The sequence below is a fragment of the Staurois parvus genome, unplaced genomic scaffold, assembly GCF_062004578.1.
Source record: "Staurois parvus isolate SC_StPar_1 unplaced genomic scaffold, SC_StPar_1.0 ptg000244l, whole genome shotgun sequence".
Classification (NCBI taxonomy): Eukaryota; Metazoa; Chordata; class Amphibia; order Anura; family Ranidae; genus Staurois; species Staurois parvus.
The window spans coordinates 1242509-1263472 of NW_028318040.1; the positions used below are offsets into that span (position 1 = coordinate 1242509).

Consider the following 20964-nt stretch of genomic DNA (forward strand, 5'->3'; position numbering starts at 1 on the left):
TTGCTTCCAAGTTTGATGTGAACCTAAATATGGACCAAACCTGTGCTCATCCCTACCGATCAACTGAGGTGTCTATTCAGTGCAGTCATTTCTGAAAGATACAATTCTTTCATGGGATTTTTATTGGAGTGAGCGAATCATACTGCTACATATATGGCAAGCATAGAATGTATTAACATAACTGTTATGAAACAAATATCAATGTCGCTAGCACAAAGTTAAAGGGTAACAAGGATACTGGCTTGGCAAATGGCTGCTTCCACAGTAAAACTGAGCTCTTGGCTTTGCACCCTGCAGCATAAGCTAACATGGCCAAATGGAATAAGCTCATTTTTTATATGGCCAGTTCTCCAAGCTGACAAAAAAGTGATGACAAAACCGGTACACAAAATGATATGTTTGGAGTGGGCACATTCCAATAAGTAAAAAAAGTAATGAAATAACTGATGCCACTAACTTTTTTGAAGTCCTTTTTCTGGAAAGCAATATATTTTCTACTGCCGGGATAGTTCAGAAATCCTGCTAGGTCGTAAATTTAGGAGACACCTGTATAACACATTAGATTCACTCATGCACTGTGGATTTTGGTCCAAGCCTCACATTTCTCTTATCCTACAGTATTGAATTGTTTGCATTGACAGGTGCCTTTCCTTTTGTCCAGCAATGTTTTGGCAGAAACCAGGGATAGGAGGAGGGGGAGGTTTGGCTTGGTCTTGATATAAAATTATCATGTAGTTCCAATGCCTACTAAGTCTGACCAATGCTCTTATGTAGGAGACAGATGTCAAACCAGATTCCTCAAACAGCTCCCCAGAAATGGGAGGATTCTCAAGAGACATACTGTATATGTCCTCAGTTGTGTCTCAAAAGATACATTTATACAACTTGTAGTCTACCACCAAATTTACTATACTCCTCTCCTAAGGCTATAGAACGTAGAATTTCATCATTCCCCATATCATTTGAGACTGTGGTCAGGAGACAGGTTTTCTTCGCACTGTATGGCCATGTGCTTACAAACATATTTCTGAGCACAAATTAAATCAAACCCAAAAGCAGAGATTTATTATATTGCAGCTTACCAATTCTTAGATGTGACAGCTGCATTAGTTTTCATTTTAGGCTCTTTGTTCTTTATTTTCATCTTGTGATCCTGCCAGTGAGTATTTTGTTTTTCAACAGAACAAGCTCTCCTCTAAATGTATCAGCTTAGAGTGCTGAGACAAAACAGGGGTGCTTACAATGACCACAGCTTTTATTTGTGTACAACCTTTTTCTCAAAAGAAAAAAAAAAAACACAGTTGCTGTAACTGCAATGTGAGCTGGAATTTGGCTTCAATTTGTTAGTGTATTTAAATCTGCTAGTCCATCTAACACTCCCCTCATCCCTAGAATAACAATATTGCTGTCTGTTGTGTCTCAGAGTGGGGGAACGCTATACAGGTGGTGTGTTACTGGCCAGATCACCAGGTGAAAACAGAGGGGGGAAAAAAAGCCTAAAAAAAGAAAACTAATGCTGTCACAAAATCTAATGATTGGTAACCTGCAATACATTAAATTTTGGACTGGGGTTTAATACCACTTAAATGTGTTTATAGAAACTACTCTGGGCCTCCCTACTATTTGTTGTACCAAATTGTGTCTGTTGGAGCTGGTGAATGACCTTCAGCAAATTTATCACTTCAAGAAAGGATTATGCACATTTCCAAGCCCAAAAAATCTATTCTTATCACATGGAAGAGATTCTCTCCCCCTTTTCCCATCAGTATATGAGTGGAAGAATCTGATTTATTCAGTTCTTCCTTAGTTACATAGGCTGAAAACAAGTTTGATAAAATATGAGGTTCTATGGCTACATCTCCCTGATGGTCAGTAAGCCAGGAGACCATCAAAATTGCTTTCACAAACTGTGTTACTGTTATTTTTTAACTTCTATGATTCAACCACGATATACAAACTTCTATGTATCCGGTAATGAAAGACTAGAAGCTGTATTTCTTTTTCTTGGACTTAAGGTGATATAGGAAGCTGAATATATAGAAATTGTTGGCTTTTCCTGTTATATTTAAATTTAGGTACTGCAATAGCTGTATGTAACAGTACGTTTGTCACTTCTGGCACTACAAAGAGATGTAATGTAACTACTAGGAATCTTTTTTTCCAAAGTGCATATTTTCTAAAAATGGAAGACCTGCATTTCCCATACTGGGCCTTAAGCACGGAAACTACTCGGTACAGAGTTCAGCCCCATCCAAACACAGCCTGGCAGACTTTTGCAGGCTGCAGAAACCAGGGCTGGACTCTGCCCCCAGGCACACTAATACACCAGGTAGAAAGAAAAGTACAGCAGCTAGATGGCACCATGTACAAGGGGCCTTAAGGTGGCTATACATGGATTGAAATTTGGCCAGTTCAGCAGAGACTGGATGTGTTTCTACCCATGAGTGGGCAGGGAGGTTGTACAGAAGTTGATCTAACGTTTAACTTCACAACAACCCTGTAGGGTGTTTCCTGGTCGATCAGCGCTGCAGGCTATAGCCAGAAGCGCTGATCTGTGTATTCTGATGGCAGGGAAGTCTCCCAGCAGTATGAACGCAATAGCTAAGTGGGGAGGATTCCCTCATCCACACTGAGTGTGTGGATGGGAGATTTGATGCAGTTTTTGTTTTGTTCCACTTGCTGGTTGAACAAAAAAACTGACTCTTGTAGGGGCTGCTTAAGGGACATAGTTATAAAGCAGGGAATGTGACTTTCACCATTCACTGGTGGGGAATCAATTATGATCGTTTTAAAGCACCTACACCTTAAATATACACTTGCAGTGAATGCTTGGGGAATGTCAAATTTGCTGCTTTATAAATATGCCCCTTACAGGCAGCATTTTTGCATGCAACCATGGGTGGAAGAAAAGAAAATTGCTCGATTCGTCCAACATCACTATTGTGTTCAACTGGAGAGGGGAATTCCCTGCTGTAATGCCTGTTTCTTGGGCTATTTTTACAATAAAGCATTGTCGCCCAAATGCCAGGGGCATGAGAAGTGATGATGTCATTTCTTTAGCCAAAGGAACAAAGTCACAAGATATTCTGCTGAGAGCAAGATAAAACCTTGTTTATGGAATGAACCGTGTTTATGACATCTAGTGACCTCACATTAGGAGATAAAAACCTGTTTAAAGGACATCTAAGTCAGAAATCCTAAAGTCTGGGGGAGATGAAAAGAGGTTATGAGGTAGATAAGAAGCAAAAGTGTGACTTTTCAGATAACGAATATGGTGGTTGAACATGACTGTTATCCTCGAGGAACCCTTCTGAGAGCCCCTCCCGTAGTGGGGTGGCGCCACCCACTATTGGACTGCTTCCAGAAAAAGGGTTTATAAGGAGAAGGTCCGGGCAAGACCAGTGGAAGCTCCCCTAGTGGCCAGAGGACGCTCTGACGCTGGGATTTTTACCAACGCTATATGGGCTTATCAACTGGTTACGCCTATGGCTTCTCCGTGACCCCCTGGTTCACGGAGAAGCCAGTTCCGATGGGATTTGTTCCTCCCAGCCGCCACATAGCTTCGGTAATGTAATAATTCTATGCTGTGACGCTGTCAAATGATGTGTTTATTTCATGCTGTAATGCTCACATTATTATTGGTGTGTGTTATTACGCAGATTGTGATGAATATAGGATATATCCTCCTATGTGTCGTGTGATAATAAAAGTGGAGGGTTTGACAGTGCAAGAATATTGCAGATGGATTCTGTTATTTCTTTGAGTGCGGGGTGAATGCTATGATGTGCCAGGGCAGGTATTCATTGGGTCTTGGTCTTTCACAATGCATAGAACATGTAATAGTTTAAATGCTGATTAAAAGTACCTGCAGGACTGCATGTTGATTGTGTGCATGTATACGACTTGTTTTTAGTAATTGCACCCAGCATCAATATTACACCTGCCTACAGAACACAATCATCAAGCTATAGTTGCTGGCAGTGATCCCATGAAAAAACTCTGACAGGCTGTTTGTACTTAAGTCAATCGATGAATTAACTTCAGTACAACCAGCCTGCCCATAGATGGAACGAATTTCACCCAGTCCTTGCAGAAACAGATGAGATTTGATCCATCTGTGGCCGACTTTACACTATTGAATGTCTATATTTCCACAAAGTCACATCTCTCCCGTAAGAATTGGACAATGCCTTATATATGGGCAGCACCAGCACAGTGGCTAAGTGGATACTATATTCACCTAGCACAGCGTTTTTCAACCACTGTGCCGCGGCACACTAGTGTGCCGTGAGATATTGTCTGGTGTGCCGTGGGAAAAATTCCAATTTCATCTGTAACATGTGGCTTCGGCTCACAAATAGACCAATCATTAGAATCTAATGATTCAGTGGTCGGCAAGCCGCGGCTCGCGAGCCACATGCGGCTCTTTACCCAGTCTAATGCGGCTCTTCTGTGTGCCGGGCGCCTGCTCCCCTCCCTCCTCTCGGTCGGCCGCTCCCCTGCCTCCTCTCGGTTGGCAGCCCCAAAAGTCCGCGCGGACCTTTTAATCCGGCTTGCGGATGTGGCTGTCAGGATGTGTGTAGGCGGGGCAGCGTGCCGAACGTGAGGGGAGGGGAGCTAGGCTCCTCTCACAGTCCGCCCTGAAGACCCGAACGGCGCGGGAAGACAGCGAGAGGAACGCAAAAGGTAAGTGAATTGACACGGGGGACTTGGCTTACTAGAAGGGGGGGGGGGGAATAGTACTGTGGGGGATGAAATACTATATGAGGGATGAATTACTTTATGAGGGATGAAATACTATATGGGGGGATGAAATACTATATGGGGGATGAATTACTATATCAGGGATGAATTACTATATGAGGGATGAAATACTATATGGGGGGATGAAATACTATATGGGGGGATGAAATACTATATGGGGGGATGAATTACTATATGAGGGATGAAATACTATATGGGGGGATGAAATACTATATGAGGGATGAAATACTATATGGGGGATGAATTACTATATGAGGGATGAATTACTGTATGAGGGATGAAATACTATATGGGGGGATGAAATACTATATGAGGGATGAAATACTATATGAGGGGATGAAATACTATATGGGGGGATGAAATACTATATGGGGGATGAAATACTATATGAGGGATGAAATACTATATGAGGGATGAAATACTATATGAGGGATGAATTACTATATGAGGGATGAAATACTATATGGGGGGATGAAATACTATATGGGGGGATGAAATACTATATGGGGGGATGAAATACTATATGAGGGATGAATTACTATGGGGGATGAATTACTATATGGAGGATGAATTACTATATGGGGGATTAATTACTATGCTTACTATGGGGGAATATTACTATACTTACTATGGATGACACATACACATCATTCATCTACTCTTGGTCCGGCCCCCGGGTCCAATTATAAAATACTTTATTATTTCATAATAAAGTAATTATAAAATAATTTCTTTGTGTTTGATTCCTATTCAAGAGAATTACTTTATATATAGTCAATATAGGCACAGAGGTAAATTTTTTTAACATTTTCTAATGGTGGTGTGCCTCGTGATTTTTTTCATGAAAAAAGTGTGCCTTTGCACAAAAAAGGTTGAAAAACACTGACCTAGCAGAACTAGGGTATTCAGTTTGAATTACAACACGGCACTACATGCCTGGAGTTTGCATGTTCCCTGTGCCTGCATGGATTTCCTGGGTACTCCAGTTTTCAAAGACATACTGGTAGGTTAACTGGCTCCTGTCTAAATTAGCCCTAGCGTATGTATGAATGTGAGTTACGGACCTTCAATTGTAAGCTCCTTGTGGACAAGGACTGATGTGAATGTACAATATATATGTAAAGTGCTGCGTAAATTGACACCGCTATATAGGTACCTGAAATACATATATTATGCAAGGTACAGCTTAGGAAGCAGATTCAGGATTTCTTTTAAAGTAATAACCAATAGAGGAAGTTGCACATTTTAGTTTTTACACAACATTTTGGACAACTTTTCTTTCTTTTAGCTAAAGGAAATGCTCAATTTGAACAAAAAACACTAAACATGGTTTAAATCACACTAATAACTCAAAAAAGATGTTTTCTATCAAAATTACAAAACTTAGTTTGATGATAGATAACAAAAAAATTACAAAATGTACCGTAGAGATATATTTATATTTTTAGGATCAAAGCTGGGCCACAAAGAAGCAAATTTAAATCAATTCTGTGAACAATAAATTTTTAGAGCAACCTGGCTTCTCGGAAGAAAATTCTTCTAACATCTGCAGTTGTTATAGACCAAAGTCACCATGTGCAACAAAAAACGGTTTCAAATATGTGCCCTACATTTTATAGCTTTATAAATTCTATCTTTTTTTAACTATTTTTAATCTGTGCTGAAGCAAGATTTAAAAAACTGCAGTGCAATCAGAGTATAATGCTTTCCTGACCTGTTTGGCAAGGGATGAGACACTTTCCAGAGCTGAATGAGGAAGCTAAAAGGGATGAATGCATCGTTCTATTAACCACTTGCAGCCCAGACCTATTTTGACATTACTTACCTACCTGTTAAAAATCTGCATTTTTTTGCTAGAAAATTACTTAGAACCCCCAAACATTATATATTTTTTTAAATCTGTGGCCCTGGAGAATAAAATGTTGGTTGTTTTTTTGAGGTTGTACAATATTTGCGCAGTCATTTTTAACATTTAATTTTCAGGATAAAATATACTTGAACTATATTTTTTGAATTTTGGTGTACACATCTAATTTCTGGTAAAATATAAAATATGATGTCATGTTTAGTAAATAGATACCTAACATTTCACAAGCGAAAACTGCACACATCCGTGGAAGGGCGACAACCTATGCTACATTAAATTATCCTTAAATGACCCTTTAAAAGCCTTTACAGGTTACTAGTTAAACAGGTCGTCTAGAATTATTGCTCTAACAATCACTGTTTATATATGCATGCGAGACCTATGTGTGCATTTGCACTTGTACATGAGAACCATGATGGGGGCACTTTAGAGCTTTTTTTTTATAATTTTATTTAAATTTGTATTTTTACACTGTCCCTATTTTTTAATCACCTTCATTGCTATTAGGAGGGTCGAATAACAACAGCATGGGCAGTGGCAAGTGAGCAATGAGAGATCGGATGTTTGCCCAGGAGAGCTCGAGAACAGAGGCGGGCAGGGGGGCTTGGGACTTCCGCGTCGCTTCTGGTTTCTGACATCACACAATGGGGGGAACAAGATCAGTTCCTCTATGTTTTTTACAGTAAAGGGAATTGTTGGCAGAAGAAAATTATATCTTAATCATTGCTGCAGCGATGTCTGGGAGATCACCCTTCCAATCCAGCGACACACCAGTACACCACTGGTCAGCAAGTGGCTAAATAAGGGGGAAAAAAAACTTACAATATTGTGATTGCACAAATATGCACACCCTTAAACTAATACACTGTTGAAGCACCTTTTGATTATATTACAGCATTCAGTCTTTTTGGGTGGGAATCTATCAGCATGGCACATCTTGCTTTGGGAATCTCTGCCCACTCTTCTTTGCAAAAGTGCACCAAATCTGTCAGATTGTGAGGGCATCTCCTGTATGCAGCCCTTTTCAGGTCACCACACAGATTTGAATTGGGTTCAGGTCTGGGCTCTGGCTAGGCTATTCCAAAACGTTAATCTTCTTCTGGTAAAGCCATTCTTTTGTTGATTTGGCGGTATGCTTTGGGTCACTTTCGTGCTGATAGGTGAAATTCTTCTCCATCTTCAGATTTTAAGCAGAGGCCTGAAAGTTTTGTGCCAAAATTGAATGATATTTAGAACTGTTCCTAAGTCCCTCCACCTTCACTAAAATCCCAGATCCAGCTGAAGAAAAATAGTCCCAAAGCGTAATCTGCCACTACCATGCTTCACTGAAGGTATGATAATTTTTGGTGATACGCAGTGTTGGTTTTGTGCCAATCATAATTTTTGGAATTACTGCCAAAAAGTTCAGTCTTGGTCTCATCAGACCAAAACACATTTTCCAACATGCTTTTAGCAGACTTGAAAGTTTCTTGCAAAATATACCAGGCTTGGATGTTTTTCTTAGTAAGAAAAGGCTTCCACCCCACCACCCTACCTGATAGCCCAGACATATGAAAAATACGGGAGATGGTTGTCATATGTAGTTTACAACCAATACTTGCCAGAAATTCCTGCAGCTCTTTTAATGTTCCCGTAGGCCTCTTGGCAGCTTCACAGATCTTTTTTTGTTTTGTTTTTGGAGGAACGACCACTTCTTGGTAATGTCACTGTTGTGCAATATTTTCTTAACTTGTTGATAACCATCTCCACTGTGTCCCATGATAGATCTAATTCCCTGGAATTGTTTTGTACCTTTTCCTGACTGATACCTTCCAACAATGAGACCTTAGTTAAAATACTAAGGTATGCCAAAACTTATCTGTTCCCGTCCACTCACAACACAGCACAGCCACAACAGCAGCAACGATCATAAACACCCCGACACTCCAGTCAGAAAACACAACTCATCGGACACTGCCCAGGCAGCACTGATTTCAGGAGTATGTACACATGACAGCAGATAGCCAAATCATCCTTTCCCACAGTCCCAGTATATATTTCTGTACTACTCACTTAAGGTTTTGCTCAGATAAGTACTGACTCCTTCTCTCTCAATCTGTGAGCAACTCAACAGAATGTACCATCCAAATGTTGCAGCATGTGGGCACCAGGCTGGCATGGTGATCACAATGCTAGGAACAGGAATAGGAGTGCCTATTCTTTATGGCACTTTTGATCCTGCTGTTTGCTAAAAGGCAAATCTTCCCTTGTTGGCCACTGTGAATACACAGTGACCTGTCGTGGCAGAGCAACATTGCCCACAACTAATATGGCTGCCAGGGGTGTACAGCATTCAAAGCATTGCACAGCAGAGAATCTTTCCAATGCAATGGTGGGTGGTGCAGTCCAGCAGGATTTTCAGTGCCTGGACTTTGGTGCCCAAAGCTAGTTACACCCCTGTATATAATAATTTGTGGTCATGTAGGCAACCAGTCACTGAAATGGAATGTAAATCTTTTCACCGATGCCAAGGACAAATTTCTGGACCATCAAATGACCCTGAAAACATTCCAAATGTAACAGCTTAGCAACAGAAGATAAACATGGAGCAGTTTTACAGCACAGTAACCTGTAACTGTTTATATCATTATGGTAATATATATACAGTATATAAATCTTGTGATCTCCAGGGTCAATTTTATCACTATGGTACATTTTCTGAGATGTGCGTTGACATTGTCTGATAACTTTCCGCAATGTCTTGTGACTGGTGAAACTGAAACATATAATTACATTCCATCCCTGAACATTTAATATGGAGAGAAAGAAACTCAAATAAATTGTATGGCTTCTAAAAACAGCATTCTCAAATTGTAATGCCAGCCTGGAAAGTCAATCAGAGTTCTAGGTCCATGAACAGCTTGGAAACACCCAGGAGAGAACTGCATATGAAGGAAGCTGAATTAAAACCATAACTTAGGGTTAATCTACAAAACAGAGCATTTTCCCAAATTGAAATGCCTTTTAATTGAATCAGTTACTTCTTTTCCACAGTTACAGGAACATACACACCCAAAAACCATCCTACCTTTTGACAGTTTTTCCAACAAAAATAAGCTATGTGCTATAATCTGCCATTTGGTTAGGTTTAGGAAGCAGAGCTTTCCAACTCTATACTACTTTTAAGGCTTTGTTCACATTATTGTGATTTTAGAGGTGACTTGAGTTGCACAGAATCACTTCACAATGGAAATCACATTGTTTACAATGGTGCATGTTCACATCAATGCAATTCAGCCCAGGGCGATAATGGAAAAGGTTCCTGTACTACTTAGGTGCAATACCAGCGTGATTTTGGCCCCATAGAATATGCAAACCACATCCAAACTGAATCCAAGTTGTACTACATAATCTCAATGAAAATCGGATCAAAAATGGATTCAGAGTAGTATGAACCTTGTCTAAAGAATGTGTTTATGAAAATGTTTCAGTTTATATCAATGTATCTGCAAGTAGGTATCATGTATAAGGAACAATTTTATCATAACTTCTATGTCCCACCAGGATTAGATAAATTTGACTCTCATACAAAGATACTAGATATGCTAGCGGTCCTCGGGAATTTTTTACAATGTAGCATTAACTAATTGTAAAATACAGCTAGAGGAGTGGCACCATTGCCACTGTCTTGTGAAATGACAGGGACATTTAATATTGCAGAAAAACCTTACCAAAAATTCTCTATGGTGATTTAACCCTTTTGTTGCCAAGTCCGTATGGCCCTAAAGCACTGCTTCCTGCTGACCAGATCTGTACACTGTACAGACCATAAATTTATAACAGAACTGTTCAATAGACTGTGCTGAACAAAACAATAGCTCTGATCAGCGGTTAACAAGCTGCTGATCAGAGCTATTGACCTAAAATGACACAAGCTGCCACTGCTTCTCTGCCTAATGCCTACCCCCCCTTACTGTCCACTGATCTGCCTCCAGCACCGATTCTATCCCCCAGCAACCCCCAACCCTCCCCGGCAGTTTTTCTCCCGCTGTCTCTTGCATGGGAGCCACAGTGCAACAAAAGCAAAAAATAATCTCTTCCCTTACATGAAAGTAAGGTTAATAATGTAACTTAGATTACAAAACCTTCAGTTTTACTTAAAATTAGTTGATGCAAAAATGAATACACCCCACAACAAAAACTACTACATCTAGTATTTTATATGGCCTCCATGATTTGAAAGGACAGCACCAAGTCTTCTAGGCATAGAATGAACACGTTGGTGACATATTGCAACATCTATCTTTTTCCATTCTTCTAGAATGCCCTCTTTTAGAGCCTAGATGCTGGAGAATTAAGCTCAACTTGTCTCTTCAGAATACCCCTTAGGTGTTCGATTGGGTTCAGGTCAGGAGACATACTTGGCCACTGAATCACTTTCACCCTGTTCTTCTTCAGAAATGCAACAGTGGCCTTAGATGTGTGTTTTGGATCATTGTCATGTTGGAAAAGTGCGCGACAACCAAGGGAACAGAGTGATGGTAGCATTTTCTGTTTCAATATAGAGTGAAGTTTGTAAGCCCAAGAAAAACAGAGCTGTGAATATGTAGTGAAAACAATATCCACCTCTCATGGATACCTTTATTAATCCAAAGTGAACCTTCAGGATTGTGTGGTGGATCATCCGGTCCTCAGCGTTCGAGCAGAGAGGGAAGGCTGTATATGACTGAGCCAGCCGGGGGTTGCGGCGCTCCAGATGTGACGTCACTGCTTCCTGGATGGGGGTGGAAGTTGAGTCCTGGACATAAGATGCAAGCTTGGCTGGTAACCATGACAACGCGTTTTGCGCTCATGCACCTTATTATACAATAACATCTTACGATATACATATAGATGTTATTGTATAGACTGTATAGCTGTAAAGGTGCCGTAGAGGGGACTGTCTGCTCTATTCCTGCTTCCCTCCACCTTTCCATCACTGTACAGCCTCCTTGCGTTTCAATGCACATATAATGCTGGTAACCATAGATTTCCTAGACTTGACAGAGTGCATGCGCGCAAAATGCTCAGTCACATACAGCCTCCCCTCTCGGCTCGGGAACGCTGAGAAGCAGACGATGCACCGCACAGTCCTGGCACAGACCGCAGATCTTTTGATCTTACTGAAGGTTTACTTTGGATTAATAAAGGTATACCTCCATGGGAGGTGGGTATTGTTTTCACTACATATTCACAGCACTGTTTTTCTTGGGCTTACAAACTTAAGTCTATACAGAGTTATACCAGCAGCAATGAGGAGTGACCCCTAACATTCGAAACTTGCGCTTTGATCCTTGTTCCAGTTTCTTTCAATATAGAGCAGTACATCTGTGAATGCATGATACCATCAATGAAATGCAGCTCTCCAACACCAGTAGCACTCATGCAGCCCAACAGAAGGACACTGCCACCATGTTTCACTGTGGGAACCATGCATTTTTCTTTGTACTCCTCAGCTTTGTGATACCATGCAGTTTTGAAGCCATCAGTTCCAAAAATATTTATCTTGGTCTCATCATTCCAGAGTCCCAGTTGTCTTCTTCTTTTTCAGCATGGGCACTGGCAAATTCTAGGTGAGCTTTTGGTGCATGGGCTTTAGGAGAAGCTTCCTTCATGGATGACACACATGCATGCCATTCCACTGCAATGTATGCTACATTTTATTATGGGAAACAATCACCCCAGTTTAACTTTCTACTTCTTTAGCTAACTGCATTGAACTTGCATGGCGATTTTCTTCAACCCTTCTCATCAGAAGACGCTCCTGTCAATGTGTTAACTTCTGTGGACAGTCTGGATGTCTCTGTGAGATGGCTGCAGTTCCATTTTTGTTAAATTTGTGTATCATGTTTGCTACAGTATTCTGACTGATAAAGCTTTGTTGATCTTCTTGTAGCCTTCTCCTCTCTTGTGTAAATAAATTATTTTCTTTCTCAGGCCTTGTGACATTTCTCTTCCATGTGGTGCCATTGCTGACAGCATGAAATGGGAAGGGGTTTTCTTTGTTAAGTAACGCCCTTTTATAATTAACTGCCTGCTGGACACATGTTTAATGAATAATTAGATTCACCTGTAGTTTAATTCTCAATTAGGATTCGGTTGTCTAACATTTATCTTTGCTCCTAAGACTTTGATTGGGGGTGTATTCATTTTTGCAACATGGTCTTTAAAGAATTTGTTATGAAAAATATGTTTTTGTGTGTGTAAATTACCAAATCTTGTTTGCAATCAATGGCCTGCATTTGTGGGAGTATTTTGTAGTATAGTGTCCCAATGTTGATTCTGAAAGGAAAGTAAAGGCTTTCTGACAAATCTGTTGGGGTGTACTCATTTATGCTGATCACTGTAGATCTATTTATATTTATCTAACATAAATAACTAAAAAAATATGTGTCATCACTCAATGGTATACCAAAGCTGCGTGCAATAAGTATACATATACAAAATACACCCTAAATAATAGATCAATGAAAATGCAGCATGGCATTTTGATTTATATACAATTTTATCTAACGTACTTACAGACATAAAAGATTTTACATAAAGTCCTATTTACATGCACTTTATTGGCTTAAAATGTATTAAACAACCCCAAACTATGTATTGCCTGAAAGTGGAGAACTTATAGAATATGTACATTTTTACCTTTAACCTCCTTGGCGGTATTCCCGAGTGTAGCTCGGGGTAACATTTCAGTACCAAAAGCGGTAACCCCGAGCTACACTCGGGAATACCCTGCGGCACTGCTCCGGCAAGTGTTCTTCACTTACCTTACCCTTCGCTCCCGCGATATGTCCCCTGCAGCGTCCCCGACCATCTCCTTCGGCCGATGCCGGCATCCGGCTTCTGTGTCCTGTCCCTGTGACGTCGGGACGTACGGGCGCCGCCGCCGCCGGCGGGAAATTTAAAAATTTTAAAAAATGTCATTTTTTTTTTTTTTACGTTTTACATAGTAAAACATTGCTGTCTCAACCAATTTCACATACATATTGTCCCTAGTGCTTTGTCCTGCGCCCTGCCTGCATTTTGTCTGTTCTTTCTGCCTGGAAACTGAGAAATGTCCACGGCGTCCAAAAAGTGTCCCTTTAGGTCAAAAGCGGTTTAGATCAGCTAGAGAACAGCGATAGTAAATCAGAACCACTTGCAGAATTGAGTGATAATGATTCGTGGGGGAAATTTGTCATCAGACACTGAAAACGATTTTGCGACTGAGCTCAGCAATGTGCGAACTTGGCGCTATATTTCACATTTCAGTGTTTTTGGTTTGATTATATTATTGAATTAAATTTTTTATTATTTTTATGATTATTTATTAAATTATAATTTATGATTTTGTGTTTCAAATTTTATCATACCCGGGATGCTTACTAGACTCTTGTTCGGACAGATTTCAGTGAGTTTTTCCTAAAAATTACAGCCTACAATAAAAAAAATACATATTTCCATGCAAAAAAATGGTACCGCTTTCAGCACCAAAAATCTGAAATAATCATACCGCCAGGGAGGTTAATATCAAAAGGGATGGTAAAAGCCTTTCATGTGATAGTATACTGGTAGGAACAGGTTACTTCAGGAAAAATACAAACTTGTTTTAATCTTTTGAGTGCCACAACATATAGTATACTGTATGTCCTTGGCAGAGTATTAAAGCAAGCCTGTCATGGGCAGAAAATGGAGGCTATCCTTGATAAACTCTGCTTCTGAAAATGCGTGTTGCCTGTCACATTAAACCTTTAAAAAAAAACAAAAAAACATTTGCTTGTAAACTTTGGCTTCAATTTGTCAATGTACTTAAATCTGCTAGGGCATATAACACTCCCCTCCCCCAGAATAACAATGCTGCTGTCTAATGGTGCCTCTGTGCGTGCTCCTTCATCCAGAGTACAGAATGTGTTACTAGCCAGATCATCAGGTGAAAACAGAGGGAAGAAACTAAAAAAAAACAAAAAACCGAATGCAGCCACCAATTCCTTGTGGAAGTTGCAGAAGATGTTTTAAGCTGGAAAATGAAGCCTGGTGATCTCACCAATGACAAGACATAAACTACTCTAACAGGTAAATGAACTAGCCAAAAACTGCACAGTTTCTGCTAATGGTGTTCTACTGAAATAAAAGTACAATATATTCCCAAGACACATCTGTATGGTTCGGTAGTTATTCAAGTGGAACCCATTCAATGCAGCTGAGAAATGGGAACTGAAGTACATGTCTTACTGTTCCCTTTATAGGTAAGTCTCATCTAGTGTGCTCCATGCCAATTCATTATGAAATCACAATGAAACATACTTTTTCCAGGAAATACCTGCGGCTTTTCAATCAGCATGTATCCAAACTTCATAAACAACTTATAATGTGTAGCCAATTTTAGTGCTAATCAAAGTAAACAAACCCAGGTGTTTCCAGCAAAAACCACAAAGTTCCAGAAAAGTAAACAGAGTGTCAGGAAAGTGGCCAACACTCCAGAAACTTCAGGTTGGCACCTTCACATAGAAGTGGCATAGAATCCCATGAAACACCCAGCTGTCTGCTTCACACTTGGACTAAATTTAGCATCAACTTGTCATTGATGAGTCTAGCACATCCCTTCCTACAACATACCACTTCATTTCATGTAGTAACAAGGGGATCAATATATAAACCTTTGAAAAAAAAAAAAGATGCAAATAGTGGCGATGTTACCCACAGCAAAAAAACAAAAATGAAAAAATCCATTTACAGCAGGATTTTTTTTATAATTTTGGCAGCCCATATCCCTGCTATGCATTAAGACTGAACAAAACTGAAAGCAGTACTAAACCCAAAAGCAAACATTTATTATATCTCAGCTTACCAATTCTTAGATGTGATGGCTGCATTCATTTTCTTTTTTAGGTTTTCTTTATTTGCATCTGGTGATCTGGCCAGCAAGTCTGCATTCAAGCTGTTCTGCAGATGTAGCAGTTAGAGAGTTGAGAAAAACCATTTACTGCTCACAGGGGTGTCTACTAGAGATGAGCGAAGTATTGAAAAATTCGATTCGGCTGATTCGGCGAATTCCAGTATGAAATTCGATTCGATGCGAATTTCTTCGCTACGAAGATGGCTTATAAAAAGGGTTTCTAGGCTTCAGAGAGCCTTTAAATTAGTGCAGAACACTGTACCTTTAATTTAAATGCCCTTGGAGATCAGGAAGGAGAAGGAGAAGGAGAAGGAGAAGGAGAAGGAGGAGAAGAAGGAGAAGGATGAGAAGAAGAAGAAGGAGAAGGATGAGAAGAAGGAGAAGGAGAAGGAGAAGGATGAGAAGAAGGAGAAGGAGAAGGATGAGAAGATGGAGAAGGAGAAGGATGAGAAGAAGGAGAAGGATGAGAAGATGGAGAAGGAGAAGGATGAGAAGAAGGAGAAGGAGAAGGATGAGAAGAAGGAGAAGGATGAGAAGAAGGAGAAGGAGAAGGATGAGAAGAAGGAGAAGGATGAGGAGAAGGAGAAGGATGAGAAGAAGGAGAAGGATGAGAAGAAGGAGAAGGAGAAGGATGAGAAGATGGAGAAGGATGAGAAGGAGAAGGATGAGAAGAAGGAGAAGGAGAAGGATGAGAAGAAGGAGAAGGAGAAGGATGAGGAGAAGGAGAAGGATGAGGAGAAGGAGAAGGATGAGAAGAAGGAGAAGGATGAGAAGAAGGAGAAGGATGAGAAGAAGGAGAAGGATGAGAAGATGGAGAAGGAGAAGGATGAGAAGAAGGAGAAGGATGAGAAGAAGGAGAAGGATGAGGAGAAGGAGAAGGATGAGAAGAAGGAGAAGGATGAGAAGAAGGAGAAGGAGAAGGATGAGAAGAAGGAGAAGGATGAGAAGAAGGAGAAGGATGAGAAGAAGGAGAAGGATGAGAAGAAGGAGAAGGATGAGAAGAAGGAGAAGGAGAAGCAGAAGGAGAAGGATGAGAAGAAGGAGAAGGAGAAGGATGAGAAGAAGGAGAAGGAGAAGGATGAGAAGAAGGAGAAGGATGAGAAGAAGGAGAAGGATGAGGAGAAGGAGAAGGATGAGAAGAAGGAGAAGGAGAAGGATGAGAAGAAGGAGAAGGATGAGAAGAAGGAGAAGGATGAGAAGAAAGAGAAGGATGAGAAGAAAGAGAAGGATGAGAAGAAGGAGAAGGATGAGAAGAAGGAGAAGGATGAGAAGGAGAAGGAGAAGCAGAAGGAGAAGGATGAGAAGAAGGAAAAGGAGAAGGATGAGAAGATGGAGAAGGAGAAGGATGAGAAGAAGGAGAAGGAGAAGGATGAGAAGAAGGAGAAGGAGAAGGATGAGAAGAAGGAGAAGGAGAAGGATGAGAAGAAGGAGAAGGATGAGAAGAAGGATGAGAAGAAGGAGAAGGATGAGAAGAAGGAGAAGGATGAGAAGAAGGAGAAGGATGAGAAGAAGGAGAAGGATGAGAAGAAGGACAGTTCTGTGACAGTTTCTGTCTATTTCTGACAGTTCTGGGACATTCACTCCATACAGCGGTTTCAACCGCTGTATGGAGGGAATGTCATAGAACTGTCAGAAATAGACTATTTCTAACAGTTCTGGGACATTCCTTCCAAACAGCGGTTGAAACATTGTATCTATTTGTTTCCATAAATGGATCCATTTATGGAAACAAATAGATACTGTTGTGGGCTTTTGAATTATGTCTCAAAAACATGATTTATCAAGACATAATCCTATATAACATCAAGTCAGCATAGCCGGATGTTAAGGGGTTAATTTGTCTTGGTTGGAAAGTCAATGACCATCTAGCTAGAGAAATGTAATGGGTGAAGGGATTGTTTTTCTTTCCTCCTAGAGACAATACTATTTTGAAGTTCTACAGGTGATCAAACACCATTATTCAGACTTCAATAAGCAGGTAAACATATACAAGGTCTGGACATGACAATAGAGGAACCAAACTGATTGTCTGAGAGCTTACCCAAACCTTGTAGAGTGTGATGAACTAACAGACCTCTGAAACTATTACCATATACTATTGTTCACCAAGGGTGAAAGCATTAACAATTGTTTACCATGAGCCCAATACAAGGGCCATGCAAATAGAGAGTTTTTTTTCCCTACACAGAGAAAATGTTGATTCTGAAACAAAGGGGTGAAATTCAGGACATTTAAGTTTAAAAGTTCACTGTATATCATGACAAAAATATACTACAAAAACATATCATAAATAAGATGTTATAGATTTTAAACACCACTAAATACTCAGCAATGGGAACTATATATCACTAATTTGAGTATTGAGATGATGGGAAGTAAGATGTATTATAGACTAGCATTAGTTACATGTCTTATCAGGAAACAAACAGGATGGTACTTCAAGGAGGAATAACCGAATATACACCTATATTCCATGGTCCCTATTTAGAATAATATAGGTATCACTGCTATATCTGGATAGAGCCGTATATTTTATTCCTGAAATTACCTGAAGATTCCACCCAAGGTATGAGTCATCTCAAATACTCACATTGTTCTGTGATACATGACCGCCACCTGGCGGGCAGGTGAGAAATAGCTTATGTACACACATTTCTCAACTAGCCAATCAGGAAGCCTGGTGGGAAGGTATCTTAGAACAATGGACTAGTGGATATAAAAGCCCATGTGCTTTAAGGAAAAGGGATCCCTCATAAAAACCTCATGGAAAGACCTGACATCTGAAGAAGATCTGCTGAATAACTACTCTTCCATCTTTTCAAACTTCCTAAAACTTTAAACCTCTAATCTGATAACTTCCTACATTCTCCCCTACTGAGAATCTTTCACTTGCCCTATATATCAGTCTAAAGGCGTTCCACTGCCAGCTAAATCCACGGGCGAGTTGCCTAGTCTGAATTCCGGGTGTGGTGAGATATTTATTTGATTTTTGTATTAATTATTTTCTCTGTTGTGTGGAATCATAAAATTACCTTAGTGTATCATAACAATATTGGGTAGTTAGATATATGTAGAAAGATACTGTGTTACTGTTAAAAATTGTTTATTGCCATATTATAAATTTTTTCATATTTCATAATTTATTGAATATTAATAACCAGAGTATCATATATCAAGGGCTTCCTTCCTGCAATCCTATGGCCACGGCTTGTAAGAATATAACCTTTGAGATATTCGAAATTATTAATTATTAATAAATTTAATAAATATCATATCATTTAAAATTTGTGATTGATGTAATTAGTTAGAGACATTATTAGTGTGTCTTACATTGGTAGGATATATTTTTGATTGTGTGTACCAATATTCATTTATCACCAGTCTTTTGCGTTTTGTGTTAATATATATATAATTTTTGTACATAAATAAATTTTTATATTTATCTATTATAAGGCAAATTTTGTGTGTATGGTACGAAATCATATTGGCTAAAAGAATTCAAGGTATAATAATAAGTGGTGATCAAATTATCAAAGTGTCCAAATTATTGGTTTATTAAATATTTGCCGTATTTTAACGGCTGGAGGCACTGTAATATTTCATCTAAGGGAAAGGGACACGCCCTTTATAAATAATATATATCCTTACATAAACCACCACAACATAAATTTGGAGGCACTGCTGAGATTCATAGAAATCGTACCATAACACAAAACGCACTGGTGATTGTATATTTGTACACTTTATCAAACATATCTTTTATATCAAAATGGCATCCAGTAATCACGGATCCACCTCTTCCAAGCATAACGAGGAAAATATGGCGGCTCAAGGCATTGAGCAGGAAGTTATGAAGCCAGCTCGGAAAGCTGCCGGTGCTTGGCAGAAGTATGTTGAAAATGAAGTAATAAATTATCTCCGCAAGAAATTGAATTTGGGGGATAGCAATAAGGAATTTGTGGATGAAGAGAAAAAGCAGGCTATTAGCACTTTTGAGGACCTGTTCAACCAAAAGGGCCAGGTTGTTGGGTTTTTAATAGCATTTGCTGGAGCAGAAAGTGATAGAAGCCGTGACAGACTTCTCCTAGAAGCTTGGCCCATGTTATGGTTCATGACCGCTGGAGCTGCCCAGCAGACCATGACTCTAAGGGAAGAGTTGTCAGAGGCCCGCCTCTTGTTAGAAAGCAAAAATCAGGACATTGAATCTTTGAAAGGGAAGCTTGGTCATGCCGGTGTTCGTTTAGACGAATCCGAGAAACATTATGATAGATTGGTCGGAGACTTTCGAAGTGCTCAAGACCTATATGAAAGAAACTTTCAGGAATTAAAACAACTTCAAAAGAAGTATCAGGACTTAAAAGATGAGGTGGAGTACTTCAGATCAGAGAGGTTATCTCCTGTCAAAATTAAAGTTCACCCAGGGGATAAGCATGACCAGTCAGAACTTACCTTGATAAAATCTGAGCAGAAAACTCTGGAGGAGCAGATTATAAGGTTGACGGCCCAAATAAATTCTGGGGTCCAAAGACGGACCAACCCAGTCAAGCCAGAGGCTGATGAGCGGAGATACCCGCATCACAGCGAAGTATCTGATAGTGAGTCAGGGTCAGAATATAGGTCACCTCCTAGGCTTTCAAGATATACTCCAGAGCGCTCAGAAGAAAAATATGAGGTTTCATATAGGCAGGAAGGGAAATCCCAGGGGTCATTCAGGAGATATGACACCCCAAAGGTCATTAAGTTCCTGAAGGACACTGTTCCTATGTTTTCTAAGAAAGGGTCCCTTGAGATCACCGAACACATGAGAACATATGAACAGACGTTAGAGATTCTGGGCATTAGAGATGACCACACCAAAATAGAATTGCTGCCATGGGTGTTTGAAGAGAAATACCGGCAATTCTTTGAGACCTTGAGGGCCTATTCCAATCAGTCCTGGAGAGAGGTTAAACATAAGTGCCACATGGAATTTGGGCCTTATAAAACTGTAACCTCTGCCAAGGCTGCGGCCTACAATTTAAAGTGTGGTCCTCACCAAAGCCCTGCAGAATTTCTGGCTGTCCTCAGAAATGCCTATTTCCTGGCTGAAAAGGATCCCAATCCTAACCAGCCAGAATTCAAGACACTATTCTATGAAGCATTACCTGCTTACATAAAATTGGGACTTGCAAAGGATTACAGAAAGGGATGCTCTCTTGATTGGTTGGTGAGAGAGAGTGACTATTTATTCTCGATCCAACAGTCCAGTGAGGGCGGGATAAAAAGAGAACCCAAAAATAGCCCCAAGATAGTAGCAGCCACTACCGTTTCCCCTCCAAATCCAAATTTGCAGGCAGAGAAGAAATCATATGCGGAAGTAGTCCGTGGGGGTAAAACCAATGGTTCCCCTAGATTTGTACCTCAAACCCAGCAAGTGAAGGAGGTCCATAACTTTGCA

At 40.0% G+C, this 20964-nt stretch overlaps 1 protein-coding gene and 1 long non-coding RNA gene across 3 annotated transcripts in view; one reads left to right on the plus strand and one right to left on the minus strand.

The window, feature by feature from the left end:
- Positions 1–20964, minus strand: part of AIMP1 (aminoacyl tRNA synthetase complex interacting multifunctional protein 1) — a 114116-nt gene that overhangs the window by 55500 nt on the left and 37652 nt on the right. The gene's annotated exons all lie outside the window — the stretch shown is intronic.
- The window catches only part of LOC149459830 (uncharacterized), a 43470-nt gene that overhangs the window by 10219 nt on the left and 12287 nt on the right, over positions 1–20964 (plus strand). Inside the window, exon 2 of the long non-coding RNA XR_016313183.1 lies at positions 14530–14704. This is a non-coding gene — a long non-coding RNA (uncharacterized LOC149459830). The remainder of the gene's footprint in view (positions 1–14529; positions 14705–20964) is intronic.